Here is a 14,152-nt window from a genome sequence, read left to right as displayed (position 1 = left end):
TATTATGCGAATTTATTTTTTCCCTTCCGGGTACTAGTGCGGCTATCGAGTGTTTATTTTCTGTAATAAATAATTATTATTGGACGTCGGAAAAGTCACAAATGTCCATATCCACTCTCAAGGCAGCGATGCTGGTGTACGCAAATTTTGATGAGACTTGTATGAAATGTTTCATTTACTTCAGTCGAAGCCGGACCTTCTTAAATTAATTTTAAGTTCAGAAAAATATGAATGATGCAAAAAACCGGAAGAAGATGAGGCTATTCCAGGTCTCTCATCTAAAAACTCTTAATTACAGGCTTGTAACTTTTTCAAAGTGAATGTAATGTGTTATATTTAGTTTATTTAATAAAATTTTTTATGTTTAGCTACATAGTTCATTTATTTTTAATGCCAAAAAGTTATATTTGTCCAACAACAAGATACATTTTGCGTTTTTAATACATTTTTGTTTTTTGTACTTTTTTTTCTTTAAAAAGATATGGTCACCGTACCTATAGCGGCTCTTAATCTATTAACTTCACTTTATATTACACAAACATATTCATGTTAGGAAACACATGCAATATTTCTCAGTATTTTATGTTATCTAAATGCGCTTTAAATTTGTCAGTACACAAGATAATATCTTATATTATTATATTAGACATAGTTGAGATACTATTGTGTGCTTTATGAGATATTAGAGGCCAAAAATATCTGGTAAGATCATTAATTAATTTACCTACGGCTCATCAAAGTGTGTATGTTTGCAATTTACTATTTTATTTGGAAATAAGCCACAATTTTACTTTGAAATTAAGTTTATTTAACGTTTCGATTTACACTTCGGAAATCGTTATAAAAAAAAAATATTAATGATTAACGATTTCTGAAGTGGAAATCAAAACGTTCAAAGTAAAAATGTGTCTTATTTCTTATTCCCAACTAAAATAGTAAATTGCATTGAGATGTCACAAGAAAATAGTTTTGGAACCATATTTATGTTTGACTAAATAACAAATAATTTCAAAAGTTCGGAAAATTTGTACTGTATATATGGTTTCTCGATCTATTAAAAAATTAAAGTTGAAAATGATCTAAGCCAGTGCTTTTCAATGTTTTTGAGCCATGTACCACCAAATCCTTTTAAAATTATTCTTAGTACCACCTAACTGAAATATCTGTCGAGCTAGGTAATCTAACTAACTGTAAATGTATGCTGAATTTTGGCTGTGTTTTTGTGTTTTGTGTTCCACCCCAAATAATGATATGTACCACGAGTTGTACATGTACCACAAATTAAGAACCCCTGATCTAAGCAAATAGACCATAGATAGTCAAAAATTAATCAAAAATGAATAACCATTTTCAATTTCGTTGCAACACGAAACTACAGCCGCATCATTATTCCAGTTCAAGCAGAGAGTGCAGCAAGCACCTCTACCGGTTTCGAAACTTATTAGTCTCTCATCAGGAGGCACATATGCTGCTCTCTCTGACCCAACTAGGACAAACCCCGGCGTGCAATCACGGATTGCAACGAACGAAATGGCAGGGATGCCCTAGCGGCAACTGCTATCAAATAAACTAAGTTTTCAATCTAATAGCACATAAAACAACATCCAAAAATGGTATTCTACATCCTACCAGACTGAAAACAATGGGAACCTTCTCTGGTAACACCTCCGAGGCTTCTACAATTTGCAAGCCATAACGGATGCTGAGACTACGGAAGATGAGGGATGCTGATACCATAGATAGAGCTAACGCCTTTTTCCCTTGCTAAAAAGATGATTGATTTCTATAATAAATAACCAACCAGAATTCAGCTTCTTCTTCTTGTTCCTTTATATAAAATAATGTCTTTTTATGTATGTTCCTTATTTGACTGTTCTACTTACTTACTTACTTACTTTCCTTGTCCGGAACACCAACAACTTTAAACTCTGTAGGTACTTTCAATGGTTGGTCACATAGATTGCCCTGTCATTTGCTAAAATTAGGTCTTCTTCTGTGCAGGTCTCTCTCATCTCAATACATGATAGTAGATGGTGACTATTCAGAGTCAAGCCACAGTCGCTGGTATCGTCCTCCTTTTATACCCATTTTTTCAGGTTATTAGCACAACGTGAAACGCCGGTTCTTAGTCTGTTTAGCGCTTTCCATGTCGGATACGGTAAATTGTGTCCAGCAGTCATTTCCTCTGAGGAAGCTTTATTTATATTTCAGAGATGCATCCGTTTTGGGTAGGTCAACGGTTATTTTATCGTATAACATTATTGTCTTTAATTTTTAAGCATTTTTGACTCTAGATTATTAAGTTATGAGGTATTCTAGTACTAAAAGTTACTCTTTCTTTAAGTTGGTAAAATACACCGTTTTTTTGAAATTTTTTTCAATTTTAATTCAAATTCAAAAAACGAAAAATGTTCAAATCGATTTTTCTAGAAAACTGTGTGTCCTACCGACTTAAATCAAGAGTACCTTTTAGTAAAAATAGAATAGTTAGGTAGAATACCTCACGATTTAATATTCCAGTGTCAAAAATGCTTAAAAGTAAAAGACCAAAAAGTTATGTGATAAAGTAACCGTAACCCAAAACGGACTCCTATGATCCGTACTAGAAATTGAAAATGGATGAAATCGATTTGTCTCTGAAAGATAAATACACGTACCGATTTTCGTTTTTCTAAATGGAAGCGTTCTGTAGGTATTTAAGAAAAACTATTTACAAGACGCCATCTTCAAAGAGCTCTAGCTCCCTTAGGAAGCATTTTCGGACTAGGTGAATTGAGCTAAATTGTCTTAAAATTATCTGAAGAATCTCCCGTCTTCGTTTGTCGGTAGAGTTTCTGGACACCCTGTATATTCTAGTGAAAGGGAAATGATATATAATAATGTTATGTACATTACGCTTTTACGTTGCTAAAAGTGATTCATAACCTTAAATAAAGAGTTCAAGAGCCACCTTACTACTTGAATGTAATGAATAAAGAGCTGTGGAGTTTTATCAAATGTATAGGTATGTTGGAATTTTGCCCAATTTACATCTCTGTTATTTTTGATCTGATTAAAAATCCGAAAAGTGTTATGTTAATATTGGCAAAGAGCCAATGCCAGGGTCTAGGTCGTCGGCCGCTGCTTGTAAGTGTTCTATTAGCAACTGGTATCCTCATCCTTGAAAGTATTTTAAGATGAAATTGGAACAAACAAAAGTAAAAGGAATAATATGGCTTATGTTAGACTTGTGTTAGATCATAAATAAAAATCTAGTATTAGGAGGCGACTAAATTAACTTATACAAAAGTTGTCATATGTACAATATTTTTAAACATCCAGTTTCACAATTTTCTTTTATATTTGGTACACTTTTGGCTGCACAGATTCCCAAGTAGACTAAAGATTAAATTTTATTTTGAGTCTAAAGAAGTCATACCAACCAGATGGGACGGATGGATTTATAATACAGTTAATTATTGAATTTGATTCATTAATCATTCAATTCAACATCATCATCATTTTCTCGGCTCTATGTACAACGCATGGTGGGTCTTGGTCTATTCTACAATCAGCTTCCATTTCTGCCTATTTTTCGCCTTTTACAATTTTGTACTCGTAACACTCATTAGTCGTCTTCCACATGGTCATTAATCGTGCTTTGGGCATGCTTCTTCCCTTCACTCTACTATTTAATTCAATATTCCCAAAACAAGTTTTCAAAAATTTGTATCTGTAAGAATTTTATCTGCATTTTTTTTTTAAATTATTTTTACTGTTAGCTAATATATTAGTGGATAAAAAACGTCTTTAAACAGACGACGGATGCGTCTTTGAACATCCGGACTATAGCCAATAGCTCATTGTAAATCTTCATTTCTTCATGATATCTATTACAAAATTCTGAAACCTTGTACCAGTTTGTACATATCTAATGGACTGGTATCACATGTTTTTGAAATCTTTATTTAAAACACTACCAAGAGTTTTTCTCCTGCGATCTATTGCTTTGCAGTCATGCAAGATATGGTTGACTCTTTCAGGTTCTCCGCTACAAAGTCTACGGCTTAAGCCTTCATAAAACATTCTTATTGGATGCATGTGTTTCTTGACAGGCGCGTGTACAGGCAGGAAGCAAATGGCTCTGAGCTGATTCCTGATTTATTTCTCTGTCATTACCATCAACAGCTATTCATTCCATCGTCGAATGTAAGCCTCGTTTCTGTTCGATGTTTTTTTAATTCATTCGTGCCCTGTCATTCCCTTGATGTCATCAGGTCGTCTGCTTTGAGGTCTTTCTCTACTTCTCTTATTTGCTCTTGATCGTCATTCAATCTTTCCTCATTACTTACACTCAAAAAAATTTAGCTCGTAATATTGATTAACATTGATTATTGAATAGTATTTCGTTGTAACAACAATTTAATTTTTTGTTTCAACGGACTTCTAGACATTGACGAATGTTTTGGTTATTGTCACAATGATTGAATAATAATTGTGAAAATAACTAGAGGACATTAATCAATAACACTCAATTTATTCAGCCAATAAGTTAGTTTCGTATATTTAATAAATAACGTTAATTCTGGCAGCAACTCACTTTCTTGATTTCGTAGATGACAAGCAATTACCTTGGTTTATCGTGACAACGTACAGATTTTATTAAAACAATGTACAAATGTTTTAATATAGAGTAATATATGATTATTGTATAGATGTAAACTGATTGTTGTGACAACGAATGCATTAATCAATCTACTACTGCGTTTAATAACCACAATCAATGCGTTCATGGTGACAATAAACGTAGTTGTTGAGACAATAAATGTTTTGCTTGACCTGCCGAAGTGCCGAATAATAATTTCATTGCGTTTCCAAGTGTAGTCCGTAGTAGAAGAAAGTTTTCGTGTCTATTATCGTGAAATTTCGGTCGAATTCTTTTAATTTTTTTTTCGATACCTGAGAAAACTAATTAGTATTTTTGAAAATTTAAACGCATAATAAAATATTACAGTATTATCGAGGGTCTGAAGTCCCTGAGAACTTCTATAATGATTATTTTAATAAATCACAGGGGTGGAAAAGGGAAAATTTTAGTATGATTTTTAATTTCAAATATACCATTCAAAAGAAACTTTTTGTTTATTCTAAGGGAGTTTCAGCCCTCGGTAATAATGTAATATTTTATTCTACGTTTAAATTTTTCAAAAATACTTATTATTAGTTTTCTCAGGATTCCAAAGAAAATATGAATGCGTTTAAAAAGAATTCGATCGAAATTTTGCACCTGCACTCTCAAAAAGGATTAAAGGTTATACATTTTTGGAATCACTATTTCAAACGCTTTTAAATGAGCTGTCACATGATGTACTTTCCCATTTAAAAAAATCAAAGTTATGCCTGCCACCTGAAGAGGGATCGTGTAAAGTTCGAAACATTGATGTTATTATATACTTTGATTATTTTAAAAATCGACATGTCCGAGCATTTTGCCTATGTGCTAAAAATAAATATGTTAATAAGGGGGGGGGGGGGGGGGAGGAGGAGTCTAACACTTATTCCAGTGAAACCATCATATGATTTCTCATATTATGAGAAATCACACAGTCTGAGAAGTCCATTAGGTTTAGGACAAAAAAGGGGGATTTAAAAAAATATTATTATAGTCCTGTAGCCAGGGGGGGTACAACGGCCTCCTGTATTCAGATGGACTTACCCAAGTTTTTTTATGTATTTTGACCTGTAGAACACGAATTTTTTGGGTAACAGTTGATCCGGATGTCGAGAAGATTGTTATAAACCAAGAAGTTGAGGAATCACATAACAGCGATTTCTGGCAAAACAAAACATTTTTTTGTATTTTTTGGGCCATTCTAACCAAAAAATGTTCCTACAAATTTTTTCGTAGGATTCATAGTTTTCGAGATAAACGCGGTTGAACTTTCAAAAAATCGAAAAATTGCAATTTTTGAACCCGAATAACTTTTGCTTAAAAAATAAAATAGCAATTCTGCTTACTGCATTTGAAAGTTCAAGTCAAATGATATCGGTTTTAATTATTTGTATTGCTAAAAATGTATTATTTTATTGTAAAAAAAAGCTATAAACACCTAGTGCTTGAGTGATGTTTTTAATGATTTCTCATTTAAAATCGAACGAGTGGGTAGAAAAGGTAAAAGTGCAAGTGAGGCTATTTCTACGTAGCATGCTTTAAAACGCATGTATTAGGCACGGGAAACACTAGGTGTTTATAGCTTTTTTTAACAATCAAAAAATAAATTTTTAGCAATGCAAATGTTCAAAACAGATATAATTTGACTCAAACTTTTAAAGGCGGTAAGCAGAATTGCTATTTTATTTCTTATTCAAAGGCTATTCGGGTTCAAAAATTGCAATTTTTCTATTTTTTGAAAGTTCAACCACGTTTATCTCGAAAACTATGCATCCTACGAAAAAACTTGTAGGAACATTTTTTGGTTAGAATGACCCAAAAAATACAAAAAAATGTTTTGTTTTGCGAATAATCGCTGTTATGTAATTCCTCAACTTCTTTGTTTATAACAATCTTATCGACATCCGGATCAACTGTTACCCAAAAAATTCGTGTTCTACGGGCCAAAATACATAAAAAAACTTAGGTAAGTCCATCTGAATTAAGAAGGCCGTTGTACCCCCCCTGGCGACAGGACTATTAATCAAATTCATACATTGGGCTAATGCATTCAGTAATTATTATTAATATAAAATACGTTCATAGTAGGAATGAACGAAACTGATTGTAAGAATGAATAGAATTGCTTGTACGAATAACCGTATTTATTGTGGGAATGAACGGAATTAATTGTAAGAATAAACGGAAATAATTTTAGAAATAAACGAAATACGTTAGGAGAAATAACACTGTTATTGACACAACGAATGGTCTTCGTCGGTCAATTAACGACGTTGTTGTTTCAATGAATAGTGTTCGTTGACTCAATTAAAAGAGTTCGTAATATCAATAAAGTGATATTATGGTATACATAATGAATGTTCATCCATTCAATAAACGTAATACATTGGCTAAACTAACGAAAATAATGAATTGATGAACATCGCTTTGTTGTTCCAATAAAACCAAGAATTGGACAAATTTTAAGTATTGCGTTTGTTGTCTGAATTAACATTTTTATTGATATTACGTACCTTTTTCGTTGAGTGTAAGACCTATTAGCGAACATATTTGTCCAATATATATTTTACCCTGTGCTTGATCGGCTAAACTTGCCCAATGAGAGTTCTGTTGTGTTCGGCTCCAGGCTTTTTTCGACGCGGACTGTTCTTTTTGGCACTCCTAAGGTTGACTCTCTATCCCTTCTGGCCAGTCTCCAATATCAGCTCTTTTATTACCACCTATTTCTTGATAACCTAAGCCCTACAGCCTGGAATGTGCGTTTCCTACCGTTTCCTCTTTTCTTTAAAGAATACCTTTTGAAGGAAAACTCTTCTTCTTGGTGAGCTATTTGTGACGATTGTTGGCAGTCATCAAAACGATCTTAATCTTGTCTGCAGACAAGATCGTGTTATTGTATTAATCCAGGTTGGGAGTTACTTTATCCAGAATTCTTTAACCAGGAAAGACCCAAAAAAAAGTCTTCCAAATAAAAACGAAGTAAATGCGGGGTCAGTAGGACTAAGGTTACCAAAGTTACAGATTGATAACTTTGGATAGAAAGGATGGTCTAGATACGTTGTTTAGACGTTTTCATTAAGTTATACAGTCGAACCCGCTTAATAGAGTACCGGTTATAAGAATATCCCGGTTTATGGAATATAAATTCGAGGTCCCGAAATGTTTCCATTTACTCCTTAATAAATTTATCCGTTTATTGGAATACGCATTAATACAGCAATACCGCTTATAAGAATATTATTTTTCAGGTCAACGAATAAATTTTTACCTACAATTTCGAATTTCCCAAAAATTTAAATCATGTCTTGTACTATGGTTTCTAGCCAAGGGCTTCGAAGGCCTGTAAGTACTGCTGTTTTATTTATATTATTTGGGTTTGTCAGATAGGTAATAAATATTTTATTGCGTTGTTATGAGTACCAATTCAATCGTTTACCGACAAATTCAGTCGTAAAATAATTTCCTTTGTCTACAAACTATACATATTGCCACCCAGTTGCCTGTTAAAATTTTTAAGAAACAGTTCGCCCATCCTAATCGGTTGTAAAGTTATAAAACGTTTTCGGGATGGCCAAACCATTGTAAATTTTTCTAATTTTTATCATTCAGAACAACAAAAGTAACTAGTATTTTATGTAACAAAAAAACAAGCTACAATTACCGATTATTTTTCAAGACTAAATAAATAATTTTCTTATTAAGTATATTATGTATTTTAATACGAGAATTTTTACATAATCTATATATTGCATACATTTCATATTAATTACTGTATGTATCCACATAATATAATGTAATTTGGTTTTTTAATAAATACGTTATGCTATTGTATTATTGACGTAAAAACACCTAAAACAATATAAATACACATATTAACATAGTATGTACATACTATTATTACGTATATTCGATACACTTATTACGGCTAGCCACCAATGATCGGTTATTAGAATATCCCGGTTATAAGAATATTTTTGCTTGGCACGAAGGCTATTCCAATAAGCGGGTTCGACTGTATAGTTATTTGTCGAGTCCTTCAGTAATGTTGTATCGGTTTATTTGAATTGGGTTTTGTGTGTTGTTGATTTCTTTTGTACATCCTGTATATTATTTCTTATATGTTATTGATTTACAATGTAATGTTTGATCATATCTATAATTAGCGTTACAAATTAGTGTTGTATATTAAAAAAGACGTTTATACAGTTAATTTTGATTAACATACATAAATACCTATTTGGTGTAGAAACAAGTAAATTTTTGCAGATTTATACATTTTATTTCACTTGTTACGACAGCAGGTTTTCCCTTAGTTGTGGATAATTATTTCTAATTAATCGCACCAGAACGCCACTGACACAGGCGTGCTGTTTTAGTTGAAAGAAGGTGCAGCCTACTCATTTTAATTGACAATAGTTATTTAGGTCGCCGGACAAAAATAGCACCCTATGTTTAAGGTGAATAATGGTCAGTAATTTTACTCTCTTCTATCCCACTTTCATTAAAGGAACTTTGGATCGGTTTTACTTATAATTCGCAAATATACCGGGTGTCTATACGTATAAAAATGTGTATAATTCTAGGGTCAATTAATACCAATTTTATATAATTTACACCGTGTTAAATCAAAGGGAAAATAAAACCAAACAGAAGGAAAAGAATAATAATATTTGGAATAGCAATTTTCAACCTGATGAGATTTCGTCACTGCCAATGGTCATTTTCTCGCATAATTTTCTGAACATAGTGATTTGTACCATCACTTAACCATATGTTTTACTCTTACCCTCAATTTCAAAGTTGACCCTGTGCCATAGGAGGGGGATAGGGGCGGGGGGAATTGCTATTCATTATCGGGGATAAACTTTTTTATTAAAAATAACACTTAAAATGAATATATTGCTTTCCAGCAAATTTTGTGTCCTATACATTATTTTCTGAAAGTCACTACTTTTCTACTTATTCGCAAGTGAAGATGTCATTTTTTTAACAAAAAAAAAAACACTTTCTCAAAAGGTTTTTTGCGTGTTACTCAAAAGTGTATATTTTATCAAAAAATCATTCTTATAAAAAATGTAGCTTATAAAAAAATAATGGTGTCTGTAAACCCTAATACAAGCGAAGAAACAGCATATTTAATGAAAGTTTTAGATGAGGTTTAGATTTTTCGTCACACGCCAAAATTTAAATTTTTTGACATAAAATATGAAAAAACCATTGCATTTCTCGTGGAAACACTCATACAACTTTTTGGTTGACGTATCGCCGTTTTTGCTTTTTTGAATCTCTTATTGTTTTTCTTTTACATCGGTCTCGTCATCAATACAGTCTGATATTTCCAAATTAATTCAGTTGAGATGTCATTTGACCTTGTATGGCGAGTCACACCAAATTTAACTGATCTAACATTTAGGAGGGATCGATCTAGGGGAACCATTTTTGCTCAATATCCACATTTTCAACAATTCGACAAAAATGGCATGGACTGAAATTGTAGCAAATGCGATTTCCTACAGTTTCTTGCAAATTTTTTCGTACTGTTAATGTCAGCGTCGTAGGCGTAGGACCTTAAATTTTGATTGTAGCAAGAAAAATGAGAGAAATCAATACTGTATAAAATATAATTCTCTCCATTTTTATTTATATACATTTATGTCATAATAAAGGATAAAATTCAATAATAATAATTCTGTTTGTCACTATTTTCCCCCTTAACTCCTCGGCAATATCGACAGCACGAAGAATGTTGTAATTGAGGAAATCATATTTGCAATAATTTAAGTCCTTTAGCATAAACAAGAGCATAAACAATATTGAGCAAAAACAGCTTTCCGTTAAATACAAGATGGTTAGAATAATAAAATTTAGGGTAGTTCGCCTTGCAAAGTTATGGTAGGGGAGCCCAAGCGGGGATTTTTTCAGTTACTCGAGCGTTAGATTATCATATGGGGAGAAACCTGGTACCCTGCAGATGTACCTCTACCATATATTGGCTCTTAACACAGGGAAGTTCTTTAATGGGGGCCCGAAAAAAAATATATCCTTAAAAATACTCGAAATTGTCAGATTAAGATAAAGTAAGTTAAGTATTGTCGAAGCGAAGATCGGTGGAATATGCGCATTTTATCAATGAAATTCGATATTTTTAAGATATTCCAGAAGCCGATTCAGATAAAATGTTTTAACGACCTATTAATCATTCAGAATTACACGACGGATATTAGTACAGTTAAAATAATTAAGACGATAACCGGACAACATTGATTTAATGAGTAAAATTTAGTTTTTTTTTGCTTTAATGACAAAAAAGCAAGCCCATCAGCATTACCCAATTAAAAATTATTTTGCACATCATATTTGAAACATTATTTGGTTGAAAAATCTCATTTTTGTTGGCAAAAAAATTATATTAATTTGTTTGGACTAAATTACAGTTGTGCTTATCTTAAAAAGATTATGTTGCTATCAACATTCGCACAGTGTTGCCAAACTGAATTTTGTTATTTTGTGTGTAAATTTTTTCCACGGATCTCCGAGGGTACTGTACATGCAAAAGAGTGTATATTTAAAAAATCTGACGATTTGAGAGGGGCGTAATGAAATGGGCGAGTCAAAAATTTCACAAAAAAAAGCGAATATTTCGCGAAATAAACATCAGATCAAAAACTAAAAAATACGTCTTCAATATTTTTCAAAAATCTATTGAATTTACTAAATATAACCCCCTCGGAGAGGGGTGGGGGTAAATTTAAAATTTTAAATACACACCCCGCGATATTTCGCAAAATGAACATCAGATTGAAAAACTGCAAAATACACTTTCACAATGTTTTTGAAAAATCTATCGAATGGTACCAAACACGACCCCCACCACGGAGATGGGGTGCTCGGTTACTTTAAAATCTAAAATGGGACCCCCAATTTTTATTGTTGATTTGGATTCTTTACGTAAAAATAAGCAACTTTTATTCGAGACATTTTTTCGAATTATGGATAGATGACGCTGTAATCGGAAAAAACGATTGTTGAAAATGGAAAATTAAATTCAAAAATGGAAAGTCCCCACTAAAATGAAAAATTATACTTAACTTCTTTTGGTTTTAGGACCTAATAATCACAACCCAATAGGTCCCCATAACACTCGAGTGACTGCAAGTTTAGCATACTTTGCTCCCCTATCATTAGGTCTTTTTCGTCTAATCCGACTGGAGTATATCTAAATATTTGAATTTTAGTTTTTGCCTGATAAGGGTAGTACCTACCTTAACCCTTTAAGGCACATAACCAATTGTCTCTTTTTAAAACGAAAATTGTGAAATTAAATAAAGTTACATGATACAAAAAAAAAATTACCTCGAAATTTATCTTTTATGGGGTGGTAGATACTACTACCAGTATTACCACTACGTATACACACTAAAACCAAAGTTGTAAAAGAGAAAAACATTTATTTCATAATATATATAGAAAAGCACTCTTTGCATAATGATATATCACTTTTTTGGTTGTTTTTTATTAGAACTGCAGTTAGCACATCTGCGGTATTTGATTACATCTTTTTGAACCATTTGAGTTCCGACTTTTCGTTAGATAAAATCGTTGTATTCATGTCACAATTCATAAAAATGGTCGTGTATTATTGAAAAATAACTACAAAGTTTGTAGAAAGATTAGTTGAGATGTGTTGCCAATGTTCAATAGATTGAAATAACTTTAAAAATTGAAGAATACTTACTCTTTATTGTGGCAAAGCGTTTTTTGCGCTATACTTGTCACTACTACACTTATATTTTCCAATATTGCAAGTAATAAACTAATAACAAATTAGAATCAATTACTATAACAATAAAACCGGTAAAGTACTAATGGAAATGTTCACTGGTCACCTTCTGACCTTTTACCATAGATCCTTTGCAGCAGTAGGTAGTGTTTGTTGTTTCGGTCTATGGTCTGTTTTTAAACCAGGAAGAGTAATTCAAGTTTACCGCGCCGTAATGCTTGTTTGTAATTGGTCCAACCTCAGGCAAGTTTACTCCACTGTTATGGAATTTTGAAATTACTAACATGTATGAAATTTTGACGCTATTGGCATTTTCCATAGGTTAATTAAGTTATATCAACGATTTTTTGTGTATTCTGCATTATTCCTTTAATTTTAAGATATTTAGTGCACTTTTATATAAAAAACAGTTGTTTTCAGAACACTTTAGCAGCGACTTATTAGTATAATATAATATTTATGGATTACAATCGAGGGCTGATATGATCAAACAAAAAAGAAGATGTATTTGGTGATTTTTCTAGTGACTTTCTTGGGTGTTAAATATGTCTTTTTAGTTTACTCCTCTTGGTGTGAAAACAAAGCATAGTAGGGGGAGTATGCCTGAGACGGCATACTGGCTGAGATGGCATATCACGCGTTTTTCGAAAACTATTCCAAATTTGGTGCCTAGTGTGACAGTTTTCAGTTCCTCAAGTTAAAATTTGTAAACATTGTTGAACTTATGCATGTTAGTTTTATTTTGACAGCAGTAGCCTTTGGAATGTTAATTAAGTAGGACAAAATATTTATTGACTTTTTTTGTATCACATTAAAATTCGCGAGTCTTTACACCTGAGTTAAGTTTTTAAATTTTGTAATGTTCTTTTACCTTATGCCTATCACGCCTGTATCGATTTATATCTTAAAAATATGCTTAAGAAAAATTAGGTTAAAAAAACGATATGATTGCAATGTTGCCTGAGATGGCATAGTAAGCATGTGGATTAGATGGCATAGGTAGGCCATCTCACCCTCACGCGTTTTTACACTGCATTAATTTTGTTATATGATTGAAGTTATCGTTACAGTTATGGGTCGTTTTAAGAGGAATTCGAACCGACAAAATCGATTCCGTCGATGTTGAGACAAGTGACAAGGAAGATGCTGCTTGCATTTTTTGTAATGGCCTCTTTTCATTATCTCGTTCTCGAGAAACCTGACTAATATACCAAATTTGTGGCAAGTGGTCATATTCCGAATGTGCCGGTGTACCCAAGACTACAAAAAAATTCTTTGTGACTTATGTCGAGATTAGTGCCTTTATTTCAAGGGTATGCCATCTTACCCATATGTATGTGGGTGAGATGGCACATGTAATACTTTACAATTTATTTTTTCAGAAAAAACTATAATATGTAGGTTGTTAAAAAATAATATTATATTTATGTAAATGGTCATAGCACTGACTTTGATTTTTATTACATGTCTAACTCTATCGGTTATCGATTACAAAACATTTAAAAAAAAGTATGCCGTCTCAGGCATATCTCCCCTACTCATTTCTATTATAGGTTAGAAAAATAACCTTAATGTCCGACTGGTATGGTCCTTTTCATAGGCATTTTTCAGTGCGTCATAAATGATAGAAAAAAGGTAAGTCCGTGATAATACACATTTATAACATTTATTCTAACATGACATTTTAGTTAAATTTGACAGTTGTCACATTTTATTTGCAA

The 14,152-nt window shown here is 32.4% G+C and overlaps 1 protein-coding gene across 8 annotated transcripts in view; it reads left to right on the top strand.

Moving 5' to 3' along the window:
* LOC126885281 (lipopolysaccharide-induced tumor necrosis factor-alpha factor-like) overlaps nucleotides 1-14,152 on the top strand; it is a 202,910-nt gene that overhangs the window by 101,997 nt on the left and 86,761 nt on the right. For 3 of the 8 annotated variants that reach the window (XM_050651786.1, XM_050651785.1, XM_050651787.1), the window contains exon 1: nucleotides 650-702. The exons of the other annotated variants lie outside the window; for them this stretch is intronic. The gene's annotated coding sequence lies outside the window, so the exon portion shown is untranslated. Of the gene's footprint in view, nucleotides 1-649; nucleotides 703-14,152 lie in introns of those variants that run through there. 8 annotated transcript variants of the gene reach the window in all.

The sequence above is a fragment of the Diabrotica virgifera genome, chromosome 5 (assembly GCF_917563875.1).
Source record: "Diabrotica virgifera virgifera chromosome 5, PGI_DIABVI_V3a".
In the NCBI taxonomy this organism is placed as follows: domain Eukaryota; kingdom Metazoa; phylum Arthropoda; class Insecta; order Coleoptera; family Chrysomelidae; genus Diabrotica; species Diabrotica virgifera.
This window is presented reverse-complemented; position numbering and strand designations above follow the sequence as displayed.